The following is a 7,390-nucleotide window of genomic DNA, read 5'->3' on the forward strand; positions in this document are numbered from 1 at the left end:
GATAAAGGCAGAAAAAGCATTCGAAAACATCCAACACACATTCCTATTTAAGACAATTAAGAAGGTAGGAATAGAAGGAAAATTCCTCAATATTTAACAAGCAACAGCTAATGTGGTAGTTAATGGAGAAAAGACTAAAACAATTCCACTGAAAAAGGGGGCCAGATAAGGATGCCCCTTGTACCCACTCCTATTTAACATCATACTGGATGTCCTAGCTAACAACATAAGACAAAGGAAATATATGAAAGGTATTCAGCTGATGAAGGAAGAGGCAAAATCATCATTATTTGCAGATGATATGATTCTATATTTAGAAGATCCCTTAAACTCCATAAGCGTAGTGTTGGAAGCAATAGAGGACTATGGCAGAGTGGCAGGATACAAAATCAACACACAGAAGTCTATTGGACTGCTCTACACATCAGACAAGCTCACAGAAGAGACGATTAAAAAGGTAGTACCCTTGTGCTCGCTTCGGCAGCACATATACTAAAATTGGAACGATACAGAGAAGATTAGCATGGCCCCTGCGCAAGGATGACACGCAAATTCGTGAAGCGTTCCATATTTTTCTTCTGGAAAAAAAAGGTAGTACCCTTTACAATTGCCAAGCACAAATCAAAATACCTAGGGATATACATGACTAAAAAAATGAAAGATTTGTATGAGGAAAATTATAAAACACTACTTCAAGAAATCAAGAGTGACTTCAACAAATAGAAGACTATCCCATGCTCATGGATTGGCAGACTGAATATAGTAAAGATGTCAGTTCTTCCCAAAGCACTATATAAGTTCAATGCTATCCTGAAACGAATACCACCATCCTTCTTCAAAGAATTGGAAAAACAGATACCCAACTTCATATGGAGGGGGAAGAAGCCCAGAATTAGCAGAGAACTTACTTAAGAAGAAGGAAAAAGTGGGAGGACTTGCTCTACTTGATTTTAGCATGTACTATAAGGCCACAGTAGTAAACAAAAAAGTGGTACTGGCATAATGACAGATATTCAGACCTATGGAAAAGAGCTGAAGACCCAGAAATAAAAAGATCAGCATACGGGCAACATATCTTGATAAAGGCCCCAAATGTATTAAATGGGAAGCAGATGCCATCTTCCATAAATGGTGCTGGAAAAAAATGGATATCTACCTGCAGGATAATGAAGCAAGACCCTTACCTTACTCCATGAACAAGAACAAACTCAAGATAGTTCACAAACCTTGAGATAAAACCCCAAACAATTAGGACCATTAATGAGGGAATTGGGACAAACCTGTGAACCTTGGCACAGGGAACACACGGGCTATCAAAAATAGGGAAGGATACAAATACAGAGGAGTCGCAAATAGAAAAGTGGGATAAACTGAAGATAAGACACCTGTGTACATCGAAAGAATTCACCAAGAGAGTAATAAGAGAGTCCACCAACTTGGAAAACATCTTTAGCAATAACACATCAGACAAAGGCCTTATTATATAAATCTATAATACTTTGCAACGTTACAATAAGAGAAAAAGTAAGTGCTTACTGAGTAGGTGGGCAAAGGACCTTAACAGAAGTTTCACGGAATCTGAAATTCAAATGGCCAATAAACATATGAGAAAATGTTCCTGATCATTAGCCATGAGAGAAATACAAATCAAAACAACTATGAGATATCACCTAACACCCTCAAAGATTGCCCAGCTCAAAAAATCAGAAAGCAACAAGTGTTAGAGCGACTGTGGTGAGTTAGGAACTCTCATCCACTGCTTGTAAACTTGTAGGTAAATACAGCCACTATGGAAATCGATTTGGCAATTTCTCAAACAGATGGAAATTGAGTTACCATATGACCCAGCAATCCCCTATTGGGCATATACCCAGAAGAGTCAAGAAGCAAACCACGGCCAGATATCTGTGCTCCAATGCTCATTGTGGCACAGTTCACAATCGCAAGGAGTTGGAAACAACCCAAATGTCCATTAATAGACGAATGGATTAAAAAACTGTGGTATATACATACAATGGAGTACTATGCATTGCTAAAAAGCAGTGATGAACGCATGAATAATATCGCCGCTTGGGAACAACTGGAGGAAAATATGCTAAGTGAAGCAAGCCAAGCACAAAATGACAAGTATAATATTAGTCTGCTGAGGTAAGTTTATAAGAGAGCAGAAAGGTAAGTGCAAAAGAGGCACAGGGAAAAAGTTTCTGTATACAAACACTCCAGGGGTGAGGTCCAGGTAGTATGGCAGGGGCCAGACCAAATCCAGGGATACATATGGTAGCCAACTAAAAAGGGGGTTGAGGGAGGAAAGGGGAAAGAAAAAAAAGACGTGTGATGGGGGCATAGGGCACAGATTCACCCAAGGAGAGGGTATAGTTTGTGTCTTCACAGGGAAGAGGAACCAGATATAAAGCCAGTGCCAGATGAATGCAGTGCGCCAGAAAGGAGTGAGGAGCCAGTGGATGGGTCTGAGGGCTCGGCCCTCATACCAACTACATGGGCAACCACCCCTCACCCCAGAAGAATTTACTTGAAAGGATGGCACTGAAGCTATAGCTAGGGAAGAGGGGCATGTCTGATCAGAGCAAATGAAGGGGTAGGAAGAAAGAGCGGAGGACACCCTGGCCCATCAGGCCTGGAGGACAATATCCCCGCTCTGAACAGCCAATTGACAGAGTGGAGAATATAGCTAATCCCACTACAAGATATGCCGTCCCTTCATAGCCCAGGGCCCTAAGGGGGAGAACACTGGACTCAGGGTCAGTACTGGCCCAGACTGACCCTGTGACACCGAGGTAAACCACTAAAAACATGCGGCAGAGCAACCATGGGAGTGGAGCAGGGAGCCACCGAGGGAGTATAAGGACAGACTCTGGGGCCAAAGCATGGTAACCAATTGGACCTGACTGAAGGACATGCCTAGAGATTAAAAAAATCAGACCTTGATCTATTTACAGGTTTTCCTTTCTTTCTAAATATCTGTTTTCTTTTAATTAGTTTATTCTTCTATGGGTAATTGGTTTCCTTTTTTTGTTGTCATTGCTGTCTTCTCAATCATCGCCTTTCTTGCTATGACTTGATTTTTTGTTGCATATTATTATCTCTGCAAATCTATCTAGATAAGATAGGCTGGATGACTAGTCTGGAGGAGAAAACAACAGGATCAATTGTTCTGGGGGGACATGGGAGAGTGGGAGGCCGGGGGAAGGAGATGGTTCTGTCTAACCCAGGGACAGGGGAGCAACAAATGATCCAAAACCAGTGGCAAGGAGGGTGTGAGAGGCCTGATAGGGATTCAGCAAGGACAAGGTAACTCAGAGAAACTAGTGAAACCCAAATGAAGGCTGAGCATGATAGTGGAACAAGATGAAAGTAAAAGGAAATAGAGGAAAGAACTAGGTGACAAAGAGTATTTACAGGGACTGGAATGTAAATATATTTATATAAGAGTGTAGGGAAACTGATCTATGTGCATATATTTATAAGTTTAGTATTAAAGCAGCATAGGGACATTGGGCCTCCACTGAAGCACTTACTCAATGCAAGAACACGTTGTTCTAATAAATTGGCCTTTCAGGACTCACACCTTCCCGACACAAATGCTGAAGAAAAACATGTGCATAAGCAAATGTGGTGAAGAAAGCTAATGGTGCCTGGCTATCAAAAGATATAACGTCTGGGGTCTTAAAGGCCTGAAGATAAGCAAACAGCCATCTAGTGGAGAATAAAAGCCCACATGGAAGAAGCACACCAGTCTGTCTGACCACGAGGTGTAGAAGGAACCAGTTATCAGGCATCAAAGAACTAAAATTCATTTCATTGGGTGCCCACCTTCCTAATATGATCACTAAAGACAAACATGTGCATAAGCAAAAGGGGTTGAAGAAAGCTAATGGTTCCCGGCTATCAAAAGTTATAGCATCTGGGGTCTTGGAGGCTCGGAGATAAACAAGTCACCACCTAGTTCAGAAGCAACAAAGCCCACATAGAAGAAACACACCAGCCTGTGTGACCATGATCTGTTGATGGGACCAAGTATCAAGCATCAAGGAGGAAAATAACCATATCATTGTAAATTTGTGAGTGCAGAGTGGAGACTCAAAGCCCATCGGCAGCCAACCAGACACCCCTTACTGAAGGATTGTGGGGAGGAAATGAGCCAGTCAGGGTGCAGGGTAGCAACGAAGAAACATATAACTTTCCTCTCATCTTAAATACTACCTACCCCCCCCCCCCCCCCACACACACACACTGTCACGATCCCAATTCTACCTTACAAATCTGGCTAGCCAGAGGATATACATTGGTACAGATAGCAACTGGAAACCCAGGACAGATGACTCCTCCAGGACCAGGGGTGAGAGTGGCAATGCCTGGAGGGTGGAGGGAACATTGGATAGAAAGGGGAAACTGATTGCAAGAATCTATGTATAGCAGGGGGAGATGTCGGACAGTGTAACATATGACAAAATAATAACAATTTATGAATTATGAAGGGTTCAGGAGGAAGGGGGAGTGTGGAGGAAGGGGAAATGAGCAGCTGCTTTTAAGGGCTCAAGTGGAAGGCAAATTCTTGAGAATGATGATGGCAGCAAATACACATATGCTCTTGACACAATGGATGGATGTATATATGGATAGTGATAAGAATTGTATGAGCCCCCATTAAAATAATTTTTTAAAAGATAAGATCAAAGAGTAAAGTGAACAAATCATTAAAACAAACAAAACAAAAAAGCTCCCAACAATGAAAAAATAAAACCCTTTCCCAAATGGCTTCACTGGTGAATTCTACCAAACATTCAAAGAAGAGGTGAAAGCAAAGCTACTTAAACTATTTCCGGATGCAATACTCTTTAATCCATTTTATGAAGCAAATATAATCTTGATATAAAACCAGGCAAATATGTCATTAATAAAGAAAATTATATGTCAATAACCCTCATGAACATGGGAGAAAACATTCTAAAAAACCTGGATATTACAATCCAAAAATTTATCAAAAAGTATTGTTTCATGCCCAACTGAGATTCATACCAGATATGCAAGATTGTTCAACAGGAGAAAGAGAATCTACATAATACACATGAATGGAAAAAAAGAAAGGAATCTCATGATGATATCAATCTGTTTGACAAAATTTAACAAACATTCCTCATAAATATATTCAGCATTACAGTATTAGAAAGAAAATTCCTCAATATAATTTAGGACATATATGCAAAACCAATGGGCATCATTAGTTAGAGCAGAAAAAGACTCGAAGGATTTTCCTTGGGAACAAGACCCAAACAAGTATGTTATTTATGGCCATTCCAATTTGACATTATGTTGGAAGCTTGCACAAGAACTATAAGGCAAGAAAGGGAAACCAAAGGCATCTAAATTGACAAAGAATAAATAGTCCTCTATTTGCTGATGATAAGATCTGATATGTACAGAATCCCGAAGGCTCAGCAAGAAAATTATTGAAACTAATTGAAAAATTCAGCAAGGTGGTAAGGTATAAATTCAACATAAAAAAGTTAATTTCCTTTGCACTGATAAAAATAACTCTGAAAAGAAAAGCAGGAAAGAAGTACCATTTACAAACAACCACCCCTCAGAAGATGAAATGCTTAGGACTAAGTATAACAGGAGAAGCAAAAGACTGAAAGAGGAAAGCTAAAAAGCACTACTCTATAAAACCAGAGATCTGTATAAATGGGAAAATATGCCATGTGCATAAATAGGAAGGCTTATCATTGTGAAAATGTTAATATTACCAAAAGTGATTTATAGATACAATAAAATCTTGATCCAGTTTCCAATATTATTATTTAAAGAGATGAAAAAACTAATTACCTGCTTTATATGAAAATCAAGAGATTAAGGATCAGTAAAACATTTTAAAAATAGAACAAGTAGGAGGTTTCAAATGTTCTTGATCTCCAAACCTACTATATAGCCCTAGTAGCCAACAGACAGACCAACTGCTAGAACAGAACTGAGAACCAGAAGTACAGCTATCTAGCTATGAAGCGTTAACCTTTAACAAAATACTGCATTAAATGGGAGAAAATAATCTCATTAACAATTAGTGTGGATGAACTTGAATATTCGTTTGTAGGAAAAACAGGACCCATACCTCACACTGTACTATGCTGAGTTGTCTAAAGAAACAAAAACAGTGACTTTCATTTACATATGGAAGAAGTTTATGTCAAGAAATAATTTTATGTAAAGAACATATCTCAACCACCTCAAAAGAAGCCGCTGAATCCAATGCTAGTCAGAACTCACTCAGAGCCATATAGCTACAAGCCAATGAGCCAGAAAGGTGAAATAGGAAGAAGGAGACCACAAGCCAGATGATGTAGTTTCCTTGATCCAAGGTCAGTGGCAACATGGCCGAATATTAATAGCTCCCAGGGCAGCCAGCCCACCAGAGGCTGCCCCTGAAGACAGACACAGAATCCAATTAAGCAGGAAAGTAAAGGGTAGGAGTTAGAGAGGGGTTCCCAGTGTCTTTGTTATGCAAAGTCCACACCCTCTAGAAGTCATAATTAGGCCATGACCTGATTGATAAGATGAGCCATATCCATACACTATCACATGTGTAAGTGGAAAATAAAATCTAATCACCACACACCATATACCAAAAAAAAAGGCAATGACATAACAAAATACTGATCCCTAATTCTTCTTAGAAAACATCAGCACCCCCACAGCAAAAACAATAAAACAAATGAAAATGGGTAACAGACAAAAATAGACACTTCAACAAATAAACATTCAGGTAGCCAACAAACACACAATCACCTCAAGTTAAAAGTAGAGTTCGAAAGCCAGAAAATAACAAGTGCTGGTGACAGTGTGGAGAGACTAGAACCCTCATCACTGCCCATGAGACTGTAAAGTGATACAAACACTGTGTGGAAGAGTTTGACATTTTCTTAGAGTTAAAAACGAGAATGCCATGTGATCCAGAAACCTATTGTTAGACATTCATCCTAGAAAAATAAGAATGTGGTGGGAGGGTGAGCATCATAGAATGCCAATTCAATAGAAGAAAGTATTCTTGCATTGAGGGAGTACTTGCGTGGAGGCCCAATGTCCTTCTGCTACCTTCATACTAAACCTATAAATATAGACACATAGATCAATTTCCCCATCCTCATATATAAATATGTTTGCATATGTATATGTCTTAATCTAGACCTCTATAAATGTCCCTTGCCTCCCAGCTCTTTTCTCTATTTCCCTTGACTTTCATCCTGTCCCACTATCATGCTCCATTCCCACCTGGGTTTCAGCAATACCTCTTTGTTACATTACCTTTGATGATGTCCTACAAGGCCTCCCAACCTCGCCATCAATTTGGATCACTTGTTGTTCCTTTGTCCCTGGG

At 39.8% G+C, this 7,390-nt stretch overlaps 1 non-coding gene across 1 annotated transcript; it reads left to right on the top strand.

The window, feature by feature from the left end:
* Positions 1-468: 468 nt before the first annotated feature.
* LOC142443965 (U6 spliceosomal RNA) lies at positions 469-575 on the top strand. Its single transcript, XR_012783662.1, has one exon. It is a non-coding gene; the product is annotated as a U6 spliceosomal RNA (small nuclear RNA).
* Positions 576-7,390: the final 6,815 nt, after the last annotated feature.

The sequence above is a fragment of the Tenrec ecaudatus genome, chromosome 3 (genome assembly GCF_050624435.1).
Source record: "Tenrec ecaudatus isolate mTenEca1 chromosome 3, mTenEca1.hap1, whole genome shotgun sequence".
Lineage (NCBI taxonomy): Eukaryota > Metazoa > Chordata > Mammalia > Afrosoricida > Tenrecidae > Tenrec > Tenrec ecaudatus.